This window comes from Salmo salar, chromosome 17 (assembly GCF_965601325.2).
Source record: "Salmo salar chromosome 17, fSalSal1, whole genome shotgun sequence".
In the NCBI taxonomy this organism is placed as follows: domain Eukaryota; kingdom Metazoa; phylum Chordata; class Actinopteri; order Salmoniformes; family Salmonidae; genus Salmo; species Salmo salar.
In genome coordinates, this window is record NC_138307.1 from 72,663,678 (window position 1) to 72,684,631 (window position 20,954).

Here is a 20,954-nt window from a genome sequence, read left to right on the forward strand (position 1 = left end):
GGGCAGTAGCAGTTAGGTAGCGGGGCTGCAGCAGTTAGGTAGCAGGGCTGCAGCAGTTAGGTAGCGGGGCTGCAGCAGTTAGGTAGCGGGGCAGTATTAGTTAGGGAGCGGTGCTGCAGCAGTTTGGTAGCCGGGCTGCTGCAGTTAAGTAGCGGGGCTGCAGTAGAAGTTAGGTAACGAGGTCTTTCACCTATCCATTAATTGTCTGTATTTACCCTAACCATTAAAGAAGAACCAGAAAAGCCTGTCTCGGTCCAGCCTCCCATCAACTCTTTGATAAACAGGTGGAACAGGAAGCCATCATTGCTTTTAAAGCTATGTGCCGGGCTATTAAAGCGCAAAGCCCTGCAATGGGACGATTGAAGTCTGGTGTAAAATCTCAATTTATACTGTAGATCTACAGAGACCATGAGAGCCGCTGCAGCCGTCCTATTGGTCCTCTGTCTCCTGACCATCAGTCACGGTAAGTTACCATCATCTGAAACATGCTTGATGAACTTGGAATTGATCAAGATTTTATTGGTGCAATCTACTCATATGTCTTTGACTCTATAGCATGGGACAATCAGGAGCTAGTGGACATCAAGAATCTGATGCAGATTGATGTAGGACTGGGCAAGTGGTTGCAACGGACACAAGTAAAATTTCCTACTACCCGGTAGGTGATAATTGGGTCTGCCTGTCTGGTTCCCTGAATCATATCACTGTAGGACCAGCAGGGATCTGGGGTATCAACAAGGCAGACTCAATTCACAAGTGTGTGGCCAGTAACTGGGTGCAAGCTGCAGGTAAGTGGAGAGCACTGCTCAATATTTATCCAGAGGACACCTGCTTCTTAGCTTTCCTGATACCATCAGGGTGTTGAAAAAATGATTAATGTTTTACAATTTTAACATGTAAGTCATTTGGCAGAATTCACAGATACGTGCTCCCGTTTGCTTGTCTGTCCGTCTGTCTTTGTTGTCTTCAGGCCTTCTGAAGCAGGTGGATGCTGGAGGTGTTCAGTTTATTGTTGGACGATACTCCATACTGTCGGACACGCACAAGGGACCAGACACCCCTTCCATGGACAAGAGTGCCAGGAAGTATGAAGTACTACAGTTGTGGACCCTTTGGCTGCTGGGCAGTGAACAAGAATGATGATATCTACTTAATTAGTGTAAGATCTGGGAAAGAGTGTGAGAGCTGGAGTAGAGTAGTAGAGGATGAAGAGTGTCAGTTATTTTAAAACTGTTTCATATTATAACTGTTGAAATTGTCCTAAAACACTGATTGAATCTGTTTGTTTCCAGCTGAATCAAGACTGCCTAAACAACGGGTGGAGTCCCATTGACGGCAAGCTTTTTATGATTGAGGTGGCAACTGATGGTAGTGGGGTCAATTTTTTGGGTGATATTTATACTAGGTAAGGTTGTGTTAGGTTCTGAACAAACAGAGTAAAAACTCACGAAAAGCTCAAACTAAGTTCATTCACCCACTGGGTTAAACAACTGCAAAATACAAAAACATGATTGCACATACACATATATTTTTGTCCTCCTACTAGCCGGAATCAACTCCTTGCACATCTAGACAGCCAATACATCTCTGTTGCTAGTCAAGAACTTGTTTGGTTCCTCTCACTGGTGTAGTCATGGCCCCGCCTGACGCTAAAACCTTTGTGGTCTGTTCCTTCTCACTCCATCTGACCTGTGACCTGGGCCGAATTCCTCTCTCCTCCTTAATCCACACCTGTCCTCCCTTATCTGTGACTGAAACCAGACATTTGCCCTGTGCTTCCCCCCTTAGGATACATGAGATTCAACAATAACATGTTTGACAGAATGTAAACTTTCTTCATTTCCATGTCTCAGTCAACAATTTTCCATACACCTACAGTACCAGTCAAAAGTTAGGACACAACTACTCATTCAAGGGTTTTTTCTTTAGTTTTACTATTTTCTACATTGTAGAATAATAGTGAAGACATCAAAACTGTGAAATAACACATATGGAATCGTGTAGTTACCAAAAAATGTTAAACAAATCAAAATATATTTTAGATTCTTCAACGTAGTATCACATAGTGATCCAAGATGGCGTAGCAGTGCAGACGTGTTTGTCGTTGTCCTGTGTAAATTGTCTTTTTTCGTCTTTTGTATATATTTCAATCTCTTTTTCCATTTTTAAATTAAATATACCTTCCGGCAACCCGCCTCACCCAATGTGATACCGATCCGCTATTTTTTTTAGACCTTACAGCTAGAACCTCCATCAGAAGATAGCCATCAGATGCTAGCCAGCTAATTAGCTACCAGCTATTTAGTCATTGTTAGCCACTGCTAGCGGCCTTTACCTCTAGCTCAGACACCAGCCGCTTTTACCCTGGATAAAACCCGCCAGTCTGCTCAGTGCAATATCAACCCTGAGAATTATTGGACTGCTTTTCTCCACCATTACTCCATTACTGGACCATTACTCCAGATCACCACAGCTAGCTAGCTGCTACCGAGTGGCCCAGCCCCGAAGCTAGCCTTTGAGCCAGGCCCATCTCCCGGCCTGCTCAGTGGACCCTATGATCACTCGGCTACACAGCTGATGCCCCCCGGACTCTTCACTAACACGACTAGAAGCCACTACATCGCCGGATTCCTGCCGTAAGCTCTGGACCTTTGCATCGGATCATCGCAACTAGCTAGCTGCTACCGAGTGGCTAACGCCTTTGTCCCGAAGCTAGTACAAGTTAGCCCCGAGCCAGGCGCATCTCCCGGCTAGCAAACAAAATTACTCCAGCTACAATACCTCTTTAACCAATTCACCTGGACCCTTTGTCGACACGGAGCCCCGCCGATCCATCACGTCTGGTCTGCCGACGTAATTCAGTCCGATGTTCCCTCAACCGCCCTTTGTCGGATGTCGGTTCTGCTAGCACCGGCCTGCTAACCTTTATGAACGCTGTGTCTCCTGCTTGTTAGCGTAGTAACGACTTCCCTGTTTCATTTATTTCTGTTCACTGGACCCTATGATATCTGGCTTCATAGCTGATGCCTGCTGGACTGTTCATTAATTACGGTACTCCATTTTGTTTATCTGTCGGCCCCAGACTTCGAACTCAGGCCCTGTGTGTAGTTAACTGACCCTCTCTGCCCATTCATCGCCATTTTACCTGTTGTTGTTGTCTTAGCTGATTAGCTGTTGCTGTCTTACTCATTGTTGTCTTAGCTAGCTCACCCAATCAACACCTGTGATTGCTTTATGCCTCGCTTTATGTCTCTCTCTAATGTCAATATGCCTTGTATACTGTTGTTTAGGGTAGTTATCATTGTTTTATTTTACTGCGGAGCCCCTATCCCCACTCAACATGACTCAGATACCGCTTTTGCCCCACCTCCCACAAATAGGGTGACCTCAACTAGCATAACTAGCGCCTCCAGAGATGCAACCTCTTATTGTCACTCAATGCCTAGGTTTACCTCCACTGTACCCGCACCCTACCAAACCCCTGTCTGTACATTATGCCCTGAATCTTTTCTACCACACCCAGAAATCTGCTCCTTTTATTCTCTGTCCCCAATGCACTAGACGACCAGATTTGATAGCCTTTAGCTGTAAATCATATCAAATGTTTTTATATAGCCCTTCTTACATCAGCTGATATCTCAAAGTGCTGAACAGAAACCCAGCCTAAAACCCCAAATAGCAAGCAAAGCAGGTGTAGAAGCACGGTGGCTAGGAAAAACTCCCTAGAAAGGCCAAAACCTAGGAAGAAACCTAGAGGAACCAGGCTATGAGGGGTGGCCAGTCCTCTTCTGGCTGTGCCGGGTGGAGATTATAACAGAACAAGGCCAAGATGTTCAAATGTTCATAAATGACCAGCACGGTCAAATAATAATAATCACAGTAGTTGTCGAGGGTGCAACAAGTCAGCACCTCAAGACTAAATGTCAGTTGGCTTTTCATAGCCGATCATTGAGAGTATCTCTACCGCTCCTGCTGTCTGTAGCGAGTTGAGAACAGCAGGTCTGGGACAGGTAGCACGTCCAGTGAACAGGTCAGGGTTCCATAGCCCCAGGCAGAACAGTTGAAACTGGAGCAGCAGCACGGCCAGGTGGACTGGGGACAGCAAGGAGTCATCATGCCAGGTAGTCCTGAGGCATGGTCCTAGGGCTCAGGTCCTCCGAGAGAGAGAATTAGAGAGAGCATACTTAAATTCACACAGGACACCGGATAAGAGAAATACTGCAGATATAACAGACTGGCCCTAGCCCCCCGACACACAAACTACTGCAGCATAAATACTGGAGGCTGAGACAGGAGGGGTCAGGAGACACTGTGGCCCCATCCAATGATACCCCCGGACAGGGCCAAACAGGCAGGATATAACCCCACCCACTTTGCCAAAGCACAGCCCCCACACCACTAGAGGGATAACTTCAACCACCAACTTACCATCCTGAGACAAGGCCGAGTATAGCCCACAAAGATCTCTGGCACGGCACAACCCAAGGGGGGCCGCCAACCCAGACAGGAAGACCACGTCAGTGACTCAACCCACTTAAGTGACGCACCCCTCCTAGGGACGGCATGGAAGAACACCAATAAGCCAGTGACTCAGCCCCTGTACTAGGGTTAGAGGCAGAGAATCCCAGTGGAGAGAGGGGAACTGGCCAGGCAGAGACAGCAAGGGCGGTTCGTTGCTCCAGAGCTTTTCCGTTCACCTTCACACTCCTGGGCCATACTACACTCAATCATAGGACCTACTGAAGAGATGAGTCTTCAGTAAAGACTTAAAGGTTGAGACCGAGTCTGCGTCTCTCACATGGGTAGGCAGACCATTCCATAAAAATGGAGCTCTATAGGAGAAAGCTCTGCCTCCAGCTGTTTGCTTAGAAATTCTAGGGACAATTAGGAGGCCTGTGTCTTGTGACCGTAGCGTACGTGTAGGTATGTACTGCAGGACCAAATCGGAAAAATAGGTAGGAGCAAGCCCATGTAATGCTTTGTAGGTTAGCAGTAAAACCTTAATCAGACCTTGCCTTAACAGGAAGCCAGTGTAGGGAGGCTAGCACTGGAGTAATATGATCAATTTTTTTTGGTTCTAGTCAGGATTCTACCAGCCGTATTTATCACTAACTGAAGTTTATTTAGCCATATTACAACCTATGTTTTGTGATAGTTGAGTTGTTTGCTCTATAACATGTTAGTTCATATGCCTTGACATGTATGCCTAAGGCCGAGGCAATAAGAATACACCGTGACAGAATAAATTCAACCACACCTTTGTTTCATCATTTTCAGACCACTAAACAACTATTGATTTAGAACCACGTTACCCGCAAGTATAAAAAAATAAACAGGAGCTGCCTTCACTATTCCAGCACCATTTAATCTTCAACATTTTAACATCAAATCCCCTATGCTTAGTCTAATACAGTGACAACTAATATACTAAAATATACCAAAAACGATTTAGTCCAATCAATGTCCAATAAATGTAATCTCACTGTGTTCTTTGGGACCTTCAATGGTGCAGAAATGTGTTGGTATCCTTCCCTATATCTGTGCCTCGACACAATCCTGTCTCAGAGCTCTACAGACAATTCCTTTGATATCATGAATTGGTTTTTGCTCTGACATGCACTGTCAACTGTGGGACCTGATATAGACAGGTTTGTACCTTTCCAAATCATGTCCAATCAATTGAATTTACAACAGGTGGATGATCAATGAAAACAGGATGCACCTGAGCTCAAAATGAGTCTCGTATCAAAGGGTCTGAATACTTGTGTAAATAAGGTATTAATATTTTTTATATTCAACAAATGTGAAGAAAAAAATCTTGCTTTGTCGTTATGGGGTATTGTGTGTGCAGATGTCGTTTTGTGCCGTCTGCTTTGCATAATATAAGGAATGCAAAATTATTTGTACTTTTAATTTTGATAGTATATTTAGACTATTACTCAAGGACTATTTTACTGGGTGACTTTCACTTGTAGGTGTGGACTCATCTAGTGGGCTGGACACTTGACGTTTTTACCATCAGAAGCCAGAGGTTGAGGGTAAATGGGTGCCTGTCAGGGGAGCTGGCATCATCAACAGGCTCACCTCTGGGACTTCCTCTCACCACTCTGATATATACTGTATATTCTGTCGTAGCCACTACACTCTTAGAAAAAAGGGTTCCAAAAGGGTTGTTTGGCTGTCCCCATAGAATAACTATTTTTGATTCAAAGTAGAACCCTTTTTGGTTCCAGATAGAACTCTTTTGGGCTCCATGTAGGACCTCCCAAAAGGGTTCTACCTGGAACCAAAAAGGGTTCTTCAAAGGATTTTCCCATGGGGACAGCTGAAGAACCCTTTTCGGTTCTAGATCTCACCTTTTTTTCTAAGAGTGTACGAGAACCAACTCAACCTGTTGTTTGTGGACGACTCAGTAATAGTCCTTCATGCAGTTAAAACTGCTGATGATTTTGTACATTGATGCGACAGTTTATTCTTACAACTGAATGTGACAAACACTAAAGATATGTGTATTGATTTCAGGCATTAACCCCATACCCCTCAGAACACTATCATCCACAGCCAGGTGGTAGACAGCAGGTGGTAGACATCATGTTCTAGCTGGTCTGACTAGCATGGTCTAGCTGGTTTTGCTAGTGACAAGCCTTCAGTGTATTTTGGACAATAGTGACAAGCCTTCATTCACTGTGTTTTTGACACAGGTGACAAACCTTCACTGAATTTTGGACACATACAAGCTTATAATGGTGATGCTGTTATACTGGTGACGAAGCTGGTCAAGCTGGTCTGACCACGTCCAACAGTTTGGGTAGTCATTCTGGATGCATATTGTGTGAGAAGAAAAGTTCAAAATTGTTGATATCCCCACTCTGGCTGGATTCTGATAGGAATTAAACATCCCTTTTCAAGCTAGCATGACGTGACTTGATTCTGGTGACTGGCTTATTTTGGTCACCATCAAAAACACACTGAAGTCTGGTCATCACAAAAACACAACAAAGAGACCACGGAAACACAGCGAAGGCTGGTCACCAGCATCGTCAACAGTCTCGTCCTGGTCTAGGCTGTTTTTCTCAGCAGCGGAGGCTGCCATCTTTATGCATGTGAATACTCTACACTTCAATTCTGTAGGTGGACACATCAAACGTACAGGCCTAAAGAAAGTCTACACCTCCATTTTGTTGTGTTACAAAGTGGGATTGAAAAATATGTAATTGTATAGTTTTTGTCATTTATCTACACAAAATACTCCATGAATACTCATTACATTTACATTTACATTTAAGTCATTTAGCAGACGCTCTTATCCAGAGCGACTTACAAATTGGTGCATTCACCTTATGATATCCAGTGGAACAACCACTTTACAATAGTGCATCTAAATCTTTTAGGGGGGGGGGGGGGGGGGGGGGGTTAGAAGGATTACTTTATCCTATCCTAGGTATTCCTTAAAGTGGTGGGGTTTCAGGTGTCTCCGGAAGGTGGTGATTGACTCCGCTGTCCTGGCGTCGTGAGGGAGCTTGTTCCACCATTGGTGTGCCAGAGCAGCGAACAGTTTTGACTGGGCTGAGCGGGAACTGTGCTTCCTCAGAGGTAGGGGGGCAAGCAGGCCAGAGGTGGATGAACGCAGTGCCCTTGTTTGGGTGTAGGGCCTGATCAGAGCCTGAAGGTACGGAGGTGCCGTTCCCTTCACAGCTCCGTAGGCAATCACCATGGTCTTGTAGCGGATGCGAGCTTCAACTGGAAGCCAGTGGAGAGAGCGGAGGAGCGGGGTGACGTGAGAGAACTTGGGAAGGTTGAACACCAGACGGGCTGCGGCGTTCTGGATGAGTTGTAGGGGTTTAATGGCACAGGCAGGGAGCCCAGCCAACAGCGAGTTGCAGTAATCCAGACGGGAGATGACAAGTGCCTGGATTAGGACTTGCGCCGCTTCCTGTGTGAGGCAGGGTCGTACTCTGCGAATGTTGTAGAGCATGAACCTACAGGATCGGGTCACCGCCTTGATGTTAGTGGAGAACGACAGGGTGTTGTCCAGGATCACGCCAAGGTTCTTAGCACTCTGGGAGGAGGACACAAGGGAGTTGTCAACCGTGATGGCGAGATCATGGAACGGGCAGTCCTTCCCCGGGAGGAAGAGCAGCTCCGTCTTGCCGAGGTTCAGCTTGAGGTGGTGATCCATCATCCACACTGATATGTCTGACAGACATGCAGAGATGCGATTCGCCACCTGGTTATCAGAAGGGGGAAAGGAGAAGATGAATTGTGTGTCGTCTGCATAGCAATGATAGGAGAGACCATGTGAGGATATGACAGAGCCAAGTGACTTGGTGTATAGCGAGAATAGGAGAGGGCCTAGAACAGAGCCCTGGGGGACACCAGTGGTGAGAGCGCATGGTGCGGAGACAGATTCTCGCCACGCCACCTGGTAGGAGCGACCTGTCAGGTAGGACGCAATCCAAGCGTGGGCCGCGCCGGAGATGCCCAACTCGGAGAGGGTGGAGAGGAGGATCTGATGGTTCACAGTATCAAAGGCAGCAGATAGGTCTAGAAGGATGAGAGCAGAGGAGAGAGAGTTAGCTTTAGCAGTGCGGAGAGCCTCCGTGACACAGAGAAGAGCAGTCTCAGTTGAATGCCCAGTCTTGAAACCTGACTGATTAGGATCAAGAAGGTCATTCTGAGAGAGATAGCAGGAGAGCTGGCCAAGGACGGCACGTTCAAGAGTTTTGGTGAGAAAAGAAAGAAGGGATACTGGTCTGTAGTTGTTGACATCGGAAGGATCGAGTGTAGGTTTTTTCAGAAGGGGTGCAACTCTCGCTCTCTTGAAGACGGAAGGGACGTAGCCAGCGGTCAAGGATGAGTTGATGAGCGAGGTGAGGTAGGGGAGAAGGTCTCCGGAATTGGTCTGGAGAAGAGAGGAGGGGATAGGGTCAAGTGGGCAGGTTGTTGGGCGGCCGGCCGTCACAAGACGCGAGATTTCATCTGGAGAGAGAGGGGAGAAAGAGGTCAAAGCACAGGGTAGGGCAGTGTGAGCAGGACCAGCGGTGTCGTTTGACTTAGCAAACGAGGATCGGATATCGTCAACCTTCTTTTCAAAATGGTTGACGAAGTCTTCCGCAGAGAGGGAGGAGGGGGGGGAGGGGGAGGAGGATTCAGAAGGGAGGAGAAGGTAGCAAAGAGCTTCCTAGGGTTAGAGGCAGATGCTTGGAATTTAGAGTGGTAGAAAGTGGCTTTAGCAGCAGAGACAGAAGAGGAGAATGTAGAGAGGAGGGAGTGAAAGGATGCCAGGTCCGCAGGGAGGCGAGTTTTCCTCCATTTCCGCTCGGCTGCCCGGAGCCCTGTTCTGTGAGCTCGTAGTGAGTCGTCGAGCCACGGAGCAGGAGGGGAGGACCGAGCCGGCCTGGAGGATTGGGGACAGAGAAAATCAAAGGATGCAGAAAGGGAGGAGAGGAGGGTTGAGGAGGCAGAATCAGGAGATAGGTTGGAGAAGGTTTGAGCAGAGGGAAGAGATGATAGGATGGAAGAGGAGAGAGTAGCGGGAGAGAGAGAGCGAAGTTTGGGACGGCGCAATACCATCCGAGTAGGGGCAGAGTGAGAAGTGTTGGATGAGAGCAAGAGGGAAAAGGATACAAGGTAGTGGTCGGAGATTTGGAGGGGAGTTGCAATGAGATTAGTGGAAGAACAGCATCTAGTAAAGATGAGGTCAAGCGTATTGCCTGCCTTGTGAGTAGGGGGGGAAGGTGAGAGGGTGAGGTCAAAAGAGGAGAGGAGTGGAAAGAAGGAGGCAGAGAGGAATGAGTCAAAGGTAGACGTGGGGAGGTTAACCTCTTGGGGCTAGGTGGGACGCTAGCGTGCCACCCGTGGTGCACTCCATCAACAGCAGGTGCATTTCAAGAGCGGCAAATTTGAATCCAAATAAATGTCAAAATTCAAATTTTTCAAAAATACAACTATGTTACACCATTTGAAAGATAAACATCTCCTTAATCTAACCACGTTTTACGATTTCAAAAAGGTTTTACGGCGAAAGCATAAATTTAGAGTATGTTAGGACAGTACATTTACAAGAGTTGTGTGTAATGTTTTGTCAAGTCAAAGACAGGGTCACCAAAACCATAAAACCAGCTAAAATGATGCACTAACCTTTTACAATCTCCATCAGATGACACTCCTAGGACATTATGTTAGACAATGCATGCATTTTTAGTTCTATCAAGTTCATATTTATATACAAAAACAGCGTTTTACTATGGCATTGATGTTGAGGAAATCGTTTCCCTCCAATAACCGGCAGTCAAGTCAGCGTCAGAAATTAAATAATTAAAATTAGAAAACATTGGTAAAATATTATATTGTCATTTAAAGAATTATAGATTTACATCTCTTGAACGCAATCAACTTGCCAGATTTAAAAATAACCTTACTGGGAAATCACACTTTGCAATAATCTGAGCACTGCGCCCAGAAAAATACGCGTTGCGATACAGACTAGACGTCATGTTGGGGAGATCTAAAATCGAAAATACTATGTAAATAATCCATTACCTTTGATTCTCTTCATCAGATGTCACTTCCAGGTATCACAGGTCCATAACGAATGTAGTTTTGTTCAAAAAAGCTCATCATTTATGTCCAAAAATCTCCGTCTCGTTAGCACATGATGTAAGCCAGCCGGACTTCTCGTCATGAACGAGGGGAAAAAATATATTTCCGTTCGTTCAAACATGTCAAACGTTGTATAGCATAAATCATTAGGGCCTTTTTTAACCAGAACATGAATAATATTCAAGGTGGACGAATGCATACTCTTTTATAACGTATTGGAACGAGGGTACCCAACATGAAGTAGCGCGCCAGGTGTCTAATGGGACATCACCGTTCCATGGCTCTTGTTCGGTCAGATCTCCCTCCAGAAGACTCAAAACACTTTGTAAAGGCTGGTGACATCTAGTGGAAGCAATAGGAAGTGCCAAAATATTCCTAAACCCCTGTGTTTTTCAATGGGATAGGTTTAAAGTCAATACAACACATCAGGTATCCACTTCCTGTCAGAAAATGTCTCAGGGTTTTGCCTGCCAAATGAGTTCTGTTATACTCACAGACACCATTCAAACAGTTTTGGAAACTTTAGAGTGTTTTCTATCCATATATAATAAGTATATGCATATTCTAGTTACTGGGTAGGATTAGTAACCAGATTAAATCGGGTACATTTTTTTTATCCAGACGTGCAAATGCTGCCCCCTAGACCCAACAGGTTAAAGTCACCCAGAACTGTGAGAGGTGAGCCATCCTCAGGAAAGGAACTTATCAAGGCGTCAAGCTCATTGATGAACTCTCCAAGGGAACCTGGAGGGCGATAAATGATAAGGATGTTAAGCTTGAAAGGGCTGGTAACTGTGACAGCATGGAATTCAAATGAGGAGATAGACAGATGGGTCAGGGGAGAAAGAGAGAATGTCCACTTGGGAGAGATGAGGATTCCAGTGCCACCACCCCGCTGGCTCGATGCTCTAGGGGTATGCGAGAACACGTGGGCAGACGAAGAGAGAGCAGTAGGAGTAGCAGTGTTATCTGTGGTAATCCATGTTTCCGTCAGCGCCAGGAAGTCTAGGGACTGGAGGGTAGCATAGGCTGAGATGAACTCTGCCTTGTTGGCCGCAGACCAGCAGTTCCAGAGGCTGCCGGAGACCTGGAACTCCACGTGGGTCGTGCGCGCTGGGACCACCAGGTTAGAGTGGCAGCGGCCACGCGGTGTGAAGCGTTTGTATGGCCTGTGCAGAGGGGAGAGAACAGGGATAGACAGACACATAGTTGACAAGCTACAGAAGTGTTGTTTCTTGTATTATTGTCTCTTGTGTCTTTAGAGAACTGTTTCACTTTGATATCCTTTTTCTTCTGTCCTGATTTTCTCTTTCTTTTCTTCTGTTAACTAGATATTCTTTGTTGTTCTTCGTTAGCTAGCTAGCTTCTTCCAAAAGAGTCCCTAGCAACTGCTTAGCAACTGGTAAACAATTCAGCTAGCTAAGATAACTACAATTTTATGAAAAATAGTTATTTTTCAAAAGCCTATCTTCTTTGTTTGTTGCTTGTTTTTTCTCCTATTCAGTCTTGCAGTTTTCTTTTGCTTTTTTCCGATGTACTTCACTCTAAAAACCATGTAAATTTCAATATTTGTAGGAGCTCATTTTTCAGCTGCTGCTGCTCAAATTTGCTCAAAGAATACTCCATAATGTCAAAGTAAAAAAAACTAATCTGAAATGTTTTACAAATTAATAACAATTAATGAACTAAAATATAGTTGTTGCGTAAGTAGTTCAGAAGTAAAATGTGGCTTAACAAATCATATAACTTATATGGACTTACTCTGTGTGAAATAATAGGGGGCTGACCCTTCCTCTGTCCCCCATACATACAGTGGCGGATTTAGATATAGGCGACATGGGCAGCCGCCCAGGGAGGCATCTTGCCGGGGGCGGCACTAATACAACACTAAGACACATCTACATTGGTTGGTTACCAAGAAGACAGTGAATGTTCCTGAGTGGCCAAGTTACAGTTTTGAGTTAAGTCTGCTTGAAAATCTATGGCAACACTTGCAAATTGCAGTCTAGGCATGATCCACAACACCTTTACATAAACTATATGACATAGTGGGGCCTAACCCAAACCATGAAAACCGTCCCCAGACCATCATTTCTCCTCCACCAAACTTTACAGTTGGCAATATGCATTTGGGCAGGTAGCGTTCTCCTGGCATCCGCCAAACCCAGATTCATCCGTCAGACTGCCACCTCAATTACCTTGACTAACCTGTGCTACACATTGACTCTGTACCGGTACCCCCTCTATATAGCCTCACTACTGTTATTTTACTACTCTTTAATTATTTGTTATTTTTTACTTATCCATTTTTTACTTAATACTTATTTATTTCAACTGCATTGTTGGTTAAGGGCTTGTAAGTAAGCATTTCACTGTAAGGTCTACCCCTGTTGTATTCGGCGCATGTGACAAACACAATTCTATTTTATTTGAGATGGTGAGGCGGAATTCATCACTCAAGAGAACGATGACATTGCTTTCAGAGGCAGTTTGGAACTCGATAGTGAGTGTTGCAACCGAGAACAGACTATTTTTACGTGCTACACACTTCAGCACCTTGGCAGTCCAGTTCTGTGAGCTTGTTTGGCCTACCACATCATGGCTGAGCCGTTGATGCTCCTAGATGTTTCCACTTTACAATAACAGCACTTACAGTTGACCGGGGCAGCTCTAGCAGGGCAGAAATTTGACGAACTGACTTGTTGGAAAGGTGGCATCCTATGACTGTGCCAAGTTGAAAGTCATTGAGCTCTTCAGTAAGGCCCTTCTAATGCCAATGTTTGTTTATGTTGATTGCATGGCTGTTTGCTCGATTTTAGACACCTGTCAGCAATGGGTGTTGCTGAAATAGCTGAATCCACAAATTTGTCGGTGTCCACATACTTTGTATATATAGTGTTGCTTTAAGAAGTTTTTAAAAGAGAAATGGGTAAATATTGCACAATATAGGTGTGCAAGGCTCTTATGAGACTAACCCAAGAAGACTCACCACTGTAATCGCTGCCAAAGGTGTTTTTACCATGTATTGATTCAGGGGGGTTAAAACTTATATAATTGAGGTACATTTGTGTTTTATTTTGCATTCATTTAAAAGTATATCAGTTTTCTTTCACTTTGACACTACAGAGTATTTTGTGTAGATGGTTGACAATAAAATTGCTATTATCTTGCTATTATATCCGTTTTAATCCCAAGTGCAAGCTGCAGGTAAGTGGAGAGCATTACTCAATATTTATCCAGTGGACACATGCTTCTTAGCTTTCCTGATACCATCAGGGTGTTCTTGAAAAATTATTCATGTTTTACAAGTTTAATATTGTTATTGTAAGTCATTTTGCAGTACTCACATATAAGTGCTACTTGTTTGATTGTCTGTGTGTCAGTCTGTCTTTATGGTCTTCAGGCCTTCTGAAGCAGGTGGATGCTGGAGGTGAACAGTTTATTGTGGGGGTCCACATGAAAGATACTTCATTCTGTCTGACATGTAGTGCCACAGTTGGCTACAAGGGTCCAGGCTCACCCCTTCCATGGACAGGATTGCCAGGAGCTGTGAAGTACTACAGCTGCGGACGCTTTGGGTGCTGGGCAGTCAACAAGAATGATGATATCTTCTTAATGAGTGTAAGATCTGGGAAAGAGTGTGAGAGCTGGAGTAGAGTAGTAGAGGATGGAGAGTGTCAGTTATTTTAAAACTGTTTCATATTATAACTGTTGAAATTGTCCTAAAACCCTGATTGTATCATTTTGTTTCCAGCTGAATCAAGACTGCCAAAACAAGGGGTGGAGTCACATTGATGGCAAGCTTTCCATGATTGAGGTGGCAACTGATGGTAGTGTCTTTGGGGTCAACTCTGCGGGTAGTGTTTATACCAGGTAAGGTTGCTACTGAACTATGTGTATGGTCCACTCCCCCCCCCAACAGTATTAACTTGAAAATGACTTGTAATAATAACTTAAAATAATAATGGTATACCTTTAATTATAACTCTGATCCTTACAGTACATGCCATGTGAATCTCTTTACACAAAAACTAAAATACTGTAGGTACATGAATAAAATCAGTTAAATATAATCAGATCTAAACTTATAGGACTTATTAAGAAATGTGTAGACAGTGTACGATAAAATATGTAAAAGTTGGATGTCCTGTAAAGCTACAGTTTGGGATAAAAAACAACAACTTCCCAGACACCCCACCACTTGTTCTGGTAAACAGCTGAGGAATGTAGTTAGAGAAATGTAACCACTCTCACATTCATACATGGAGTTACGGATGCAAAGACACAACAATTTTTTGTTTACATTTTTTTTAACATGTTTTTTAAAGCAATACATTGTTTGTTTACAATAACATTGTTTACAAACAATTGAGTAAAAGCTTACATTTTGGCTTCTGATGTGGTTGAATAAAGCTCAAGAGGCAGAAGTTATATTCTTCAAAAATCAATGGCTATATTTAATTATTAAAGTCCCAAAATGGGTGTACTTAAAAAAATGGATAAGCTTTAAAACATGAACCCCAACCCTTTCTTCAACACAGAGACGGCATCACAGCCAGTAAACCAGAGGGCACCGGATGGAGCAATATCCCAATGGGCATGCTCATGGGCCACGTGACCTACGACCTGGGCCGTCTTTGGGTCGTCTCCAAGTCTGCCGTCACCATGGTGTGCACACATTAGCCTCTTCTCTGTAGCTGAAGGCCGTTCGGGATCTGTCTAAAGTTCACTGGCGAACTCATTGATCTCTCTTTCTGGAAAAGCCTTTAGTTCATAAAAATCCTTCATTTTAAAACCTATTGCTCTACCTATTATTTTCAGTTCTTCAATGATCTTATTGACATTTAAAAAAAATATCATTGAAGATTTTATATTTTCTTGACAACTCCTTGATTAACACTTCAATAGATCTTTGCCATGGAGGCTATTTAAGTGTAGTGTAAACTAGGGCACGGTCATGTTGCTCACAATCCACATGGGTTTTGCTGTGCTTCAGAGGTCATCAATAGGATTGGATGGAATCCTTGTCATTGTTTATTATCTCATTATATAATCATTTCCTGCAAAAATAAAGCATTCATTTTGAAACTATTGTAATTTCTGTGTTATTGTTTTTTTTTTAATGATATTGAACAGAGGGATTTTAGGTTGCTCTGCCAGTGGTGATTTTAGCATCGAAATCTTGGTGGGGCAAACTCAACCAATTTTTTTTTAGATACATGCCAGCAAAACCACTGCACAACACAAACTGCCCACAAACTGTTAAGCCCTACATAAAGCTATCCCAACAGCAGAGCTTCCTTTCAGCACCATGGAGAGAATCCTTACCACCACTACACCTAGCTCTCAGCGGAGCCTGGCAACCTGGTCTCAGAGTATTTAGTATTATTCTGTACGTAAATCCGAGGCACTCAATTTTGTATGATATGTTACATTTCGTATGGGATGTATTCATTTGTGGATGTCCATTTCCATTTCGTATGATATGTTACGAATTACAATTGGTAGTATAAGTAAAAAATTTGCAAAGCGTACAATATGTTACACATTCTGGCTAAATGTCTAACGTTAGCTGGTTGGCTTTACTATTTTTAGTTAGGGGAATAACTTTTTCTTCCCTCCAAGCCTGAGGGCGCACACTTTCTAATGAAGATACGGCAAATAGGAGTGGCAATATCGTCCGCTATTATCCTCTCCAGCGTCCCGTCCCGTATGCGGGATCAAAATCCAGGGAAAACTCCTAGCGACATTAGCATAACGAAATGTAATATTTTTCTTTTTTCAAATATAGGACTGTCTCATATCGTTTTATAGATACACCTCTCCTGAATCGACCCACGTCGTCCGATTTCAAAAAGGTTTTACAGGAAAAGCAAATCATTAGATTATGTTAGAGGAGTCCATCGTAAAAGCAGCAACATAGCCATTTTCCGACCAACCACATGCATCACAAATAACCAAAAAACAGCTAAATGCAGCACTAACCTTTTACAAACTTCATCAGATGACACACCTAGGACATCATGTTACACAATGCATGCATTCTTTTGTTCAATAAAGTTCATATTTATATATGAAAACAGCATTTTACATCGGCGTCTGACATTGACTAACTATTTTCCCGTCAAATGCATCCAGGGAAACAGTGCTACAATTTACTGAATTACTATTCGAAAACATTTTTAAAATGTAATATTGTCATTCTAAGATTTATAGATGAATATCTCTTGAAAGCACCTGTCATACCAGATTTAAAAATAACTTTACTGGGTAATCACACTTAGCGATAAAAGGGGATGCGATACTCAGAAAATGAGCTAGTAAACCGAGCTCGGCGCCATCTTGGAACAATCGCATATCACATCTAATCTTGTATAATATTGTCAATAATCGCTTACCTTTAGTTGTCTTCATCAGAAAGCACTTCCAGGAATCCCAGGTCCACAACAGATGTATTTTCGGTCGAAAAAGTCCATCCTTTATGTTCCATTAGCTTGCTGTTGTTAGCGCTTCTGAATGCTGTATCCAAATGCTCTGCCGGGCTACATTTCAAAATATATATTTTTTTTCCCATTTAGGTTCGTTCAAACATGTCAAACGTTGTATAACATAAATCTTCAGGGCCTGTTTCAACAAGAGAGCCAATAAGATTCGAGGGGGACGATTGCATTGTGTTTCAAAACGTTTCGAAAGGTGGGGGTAGACAGGGCCGCCGGCGTCATAATGGTGATGGCCCTCCCCCTGTGACCAATTTCCAACGGGTCTCATTCACTGAGTTTCGACAGTAGAAGGCTCAAAACACTTTGTAAAGACTGGGGACATCTTGTGGAAGCAATAGGAAGTGCTCAATGAACGATAGCTCACGGTGTGAATAATAGGCAACGACGTGAAGTTGAGTCCACAATTCAGAATTCCACTTCCTGTTTCAATCGGTCTCGGGGTTTTGACTGCCATATGAGTTCTGTTATACTCACAGACACCATTCAAACAGTTTTAGAAACTTTAGGGTGTTTTCTATCCACAGGTATTAATTATATGCATATCCTAGCTTCTGAGTTTGATTAGTAGGCCGTTGAAAATGGGCACGTATTTTTTCCAAAATGCGCTGTGGTGCCCCCTATCCTAGGGTAACGTCAAGAGGATTTATCCTAAGTAATTTTCCATCCAAGTTGTCAGACCCCAGTGACTTGTCATTGTTGATAGACATTTAACAACAAACAAAAAATTGTTTCTGGCATGTCATGCCTAAGTTTGCTATTCTTGCCAATGAAAAAATCATTAAAGTAGTTGGCAATACCAATGGGTTTTGTGATGAATGAGCAATCGGATTAAATGAATGATGGAGAGAAGTTTGCCTTTTTGCCCAAATTTTCATTGAAGGTACTCCAAAACATTTTACTATAATTCTTTATGCTATTTATCTTTGTTTCATAGTGTAGTTTCTTCTTTTCATTCAGTTTAGACACATGATTTCTCAATTTACAGTATGTTTGCCAATCGGTTGTACAGCCAGACCTATTTGCCATCACTTTTGCCTCATCCCTCTCAACCATACAATTTTTCAATTCCTCATGTGCCGGACTATAACGCTTTGGTGCTTAGCAACCTTATCAAAAAACTCTACAAATATACCACCTACCAAGTACAGTATGTGGGTCACAAAGGAAAACAACAGAAGCTTTAAAATCACTTATATCATGGCATCTTCGAATACTCGTTTTTAATTGTCTTGAAGGGCATTCTAGAGCGTGCATTATTTCTCTCTAACGAATGGTATATCAAAACATTAGAATTCAATGGCAAGTTCATTCTTACATGTTCTACATTTGAGCTGCTATTGAACCTACAAAAGTTCAATTCAAAACATTATTGTCATTGTTGAATTTGATTATCATAATAGCAGACCACGACTGATGGTTTGGTTAGCTAAACTGGTAAGTCTCTGTTTGGTTACCAAGACAACTATTGTAGCTATCTATACTGAACAAAAACATGCAACAATTTCAAAGATTTTACTGAGTTACAGTTCATTTTAGGAAATCATTAGGTCCTAATCTATGGATTTCACATGACTGGGAATACAGATATGAATCTGTTGGTCACAGATGCCATAAAAAAAGTGGGCCTCACAACGGGCCTCAGGATGTCATCATGGTATTTCTTTACATTGAAATTGCCATCGATAAAATGCACTTGTGTTCGTTGTCTGTAGCTTATGTCTGCGCATACTATAACCCTACACGCACTCGTTTCACTGCAAACCGCTCGCCCACACAAAGCCATACAGATGGACTGCATTAGGCCAGATGGACATACTGACAAATTCTCTAAAAAGACTTTGGAGGCGGCTTATTGTAGAGAAATTAACATAAAATGATCTTGCAGCAGCTCTGGTGAACATTACTGCAGTCAGCTTGCCAAGTGCACGCTCCCTCAAAACTTGAGATATCTCTGACATTGTGTTGTGTGACAAAACTGACCTTTTATTCTCCCCAGCACCTGTGTAATGATCATGCTGTTTAATCAACAAGGCCAACTCAATCTACAGGTATGTCACCGGTAACTGAGTGCAAGCTGCAGGTAAGTGGAGAGCATTACTCAATATTTATCCAGTGGACACATGCTTCTTAGCTTTCCTGATACCATCAGGGTGTTCTTGAAAAATTATTCATGTTTTACAAGTTTAATATTGTTATTGTAAGTCATTTTGCAGTACTCACATATAAGTGCTACTTGTTTGATTGTCTGTGTGTCAGTCTGTCTTTATGGTCTTCAGGCCTTCTGAAGCAGGTGGATGCTGGAGGTGAACAGTTTATTGTGGGGGTCCACATGAAAGATACTTCATTCTGTCTGACATGTAGTGCCACAGTTGGCTACAAGGGTCCAGGCTCACCCCTTCCATGGACAGGATTGCCAGGAGCTGTGAAGTACTACAGCTGCGGACGCTTTGGGTGCTGGGCAGTCAACAAGAATGATGATATCTTCTTAATGAGTGTAAGATCTGGGAAAGAGTGTGAGAGCTGGAGTAGAGTAGTAGAGGATGGAGAGTGTCAGTTATTTTAAAACTGTTTCATATTATAACTGTTGAAATTGTCCTAAAACCCTGATTGTATCATTTTGTTTCCAGCTGAATCAAGACTGCCAAAACAAGGGGTGGAGTCACATTGATGGCAAGCTTTCCATGATTGAGGTGGCAACTGATGGTAGTGTCTTTGGGGTCAACTCTGCGGGTAGTGTTTATACCAGGTAAGGTTGCTACTGAACTATGTGTATAGGTCCACTCCCTTCCCCCCAACAGTATTAACTTGAAAATGACTTGTAATAATAACTTACAATAATAATGGTATACCTTTAATGTATAACTCTGATCCTTACTGTTGTCATGACGTTGCCCTCTTTGGGTACAGCGAGCACTATTCCCCCCCTCCCTCTGCAACAGCCTTTTTCTATGCACCATCCCCCTACCTCTGTCTCCCACACCCAGGCTGCTGTGGTCAGAAGAGGTCGTAAATTCCTAGAGAAGATCCTGCCTCATGGCCAGACAGTATAGAGAGAGTGAGTTTTCATAGAGAGAACAAAGGAATTTCTTCCACCTCACAGAACTTGACAACCGAACAATATTCAGGTTCTGGAGAAGGTATAAAAGATCGGTGAAGAATCCAGCTACGAACTGGTCCGTTTGGTTCAATTTTGTGAAATTCATGAGAAACAATACAGCCACATTACCATAACCATGTTTATAGAAGAGTCTCAGGTATGAGACTTACATCTAATGGTTGTATAAAATTAATGAATAAGGATGAAGCTATTTGTGAGGTGATGGGATGCTATGTAATGATGTTAATGTGAGAGAATTGTATTTCTGTTTAAAGTTTCACTAAGTCATTGGCACGCCCCTAGGGGCACAGACAGGACCTGGCGTCATGAGACAGCCTTTTCGATGTTCCGAATAAAATCCCCACCTGGGTTTTCCCACTTCAGACCAGCTTACCTCGATAACGAGAGGGCCAAGGTTTGAGAGGAGACCAGCTTACCTCGATAATGAGATGGCTAAAGGTTGCAGACCCTGCATTTCTCTTGCTGAATCTTTTAACCATCCCATGTGGTTATACTCTTAGACTATTGATACCGACAGAATTAGAACAAGTCTTTGGTACTAATTACTAGTCTGCAGCTAGGAATTCGGTATCATTGAACGGGAAGACCGACAACCGCCGAAACACCTATCCTATAACGACATGAATGAATGTCACTCTGAACTATCCATTCTAACCACGACAGAGAGCGAGAGAGGGCGGACAGACTCTTCAACAGAAACGAACGTTTCAACAGAGATCCCGACGACACACTGA

At 43.2% G+C, this 20,954-nt stretch overlaps 1 pseudogene; it reads left to right on the top strand.

The window, feature by feature from the left end:
* The first annotated feature begins 408 nt into the window (after positions 1-408).
* LOC123728088 (fish-egg lectin-like) lies at positions 409-15,699 on the top strand (annotated as a pseudogene).
* The last annotated feature ends 5,255 nt before the right edge of the window (positions 15,700-20,954 follow it).